The sequence below is a fragment of the Chrysochloris asiatica genome, unplaced genomic scaffold (genome assembly GCF_000296735.1).
Source record: "Chrysochloris asiatica unplaced genomic scaffold, ChrAsi1.0 scaffold00272, whole genome shotgun sequence".
Taxonomy (NCBI): domain Eukaryota; kingdom Metazoa; phylum Chordata; class Mammalia; order Afrosoricida; family Chrysochloridae; genus Chrysochloris; species Chrysochloris asiatica.
The window spans coordinates 2,843,712-2,844,851 of NW_006408790.1; the positions used below are offsets into that span (position 1 = coordinate 2,843,712).

The 1,140-nt window shown below is 43.2% G+C and overlaps 1 protein-coding gene across 4 annotated transcripts in view; it reads right to left on the reverse strand.

Annotated features, from left to right (window-relative positions):
* The window catches only part of DCLK1 (doublecortin-like kinase 1), a 314,483-nt gene that overhangs the window by 110,733 nt on the left and 202,610 nt on the right, over positions 1-1,140 (reverse strand). The gene's annotated exons all lie outside the window — the stretch shown is intronic.

A 1,140-nucleotide genomic window follows, 5' to 3' on the forward strand; every position in this document is an offset into this window, starting at 1 on the left:
CAATTTCTGAAGAGTGTAGGTTTTAGAATGGATTTGGGCTCCGCTTTCTTCATAGAAACAGGGAGACCTGGAATTTTTATTTATCAGAAATCCCAAGTTAAGAATCTGTTACCATTGTATCCATTCATAACTCGTAATGACCACATGCGATGGAGTAGAACTGCCCTGCCCATGGGATTTCCACTGCTGGTATCTTTACAGACGCTGACTGCTTCATCTTTTTCCCTCAGAGAAGCTGGTGGGTTTGAACTACCAATCTTTCAGTTAGCAGATAAGAGCTTTAAACTGCGCCACCAGGACTCCTTGATTCCAAGCTAACCCACATCCATCAAGTCAATTCTGACTCATAACCACCCTGTGTTGGGTTTCCCAGGATGCAGCTCTTTCAGGAAGCAGACAGTCTCATCTTTCTCCTGTACAGCAGCGGTGGGTTTGAACCATGAACCTTTCAGTTTGCAGACCAGCCCTACAGAGCCACCAGAGCAGTTAGCAGTGATCAAACCAACAAGGTTTTAACCAGAATTGTTAAGAGCCTCATGGAAACCACAGAAACCACGCTTGTTGAAGGCAATCTGTCATTTTTGAAATGATGTGTTCGACCCATTTTAAAGTTATAAAAGGAATCATTTCAAAGGTTATAAAAGCAAACATAAATACGCTTAATCCATTTTTCCTGTCTGCGTTTTTCAGTTTTCAAAACTACTTTTGGTGAATGAATATCAGCCTGCAGAGTCATGACTACAATTCTCTCTGTTAGTCTAAGGCAGAAGGAAAGCTGCACTTGCTGGTGCAGTGGTCAAAATGCACTGCAAACGAAAACTTTGTGGTTCAAATCCACCCAGTGGCTCTGAAGGGGAGAAGACCTGGAGATCTGCTCCTGAAAACCTAAAAGTCTAGGAAACCCAGTAGGGCAATTCTACTCTGTTACACCAGGGGGCGCTGTGAGTGGATGATCTATAAGAGTATATACAAGTATATAGTGACACAATAGATGACAGTCTAGGAAACCCTGTGGGGCAGTTGTCCTCTGTTACACCAGGGGACACTGTGAGTGGATGATCTATAAGAGTATATATGAGTATATAGTGACACAATAGATGACAGCCTAGGAAACCCTGTGGGGCAGTTCTCCTCTGTTAC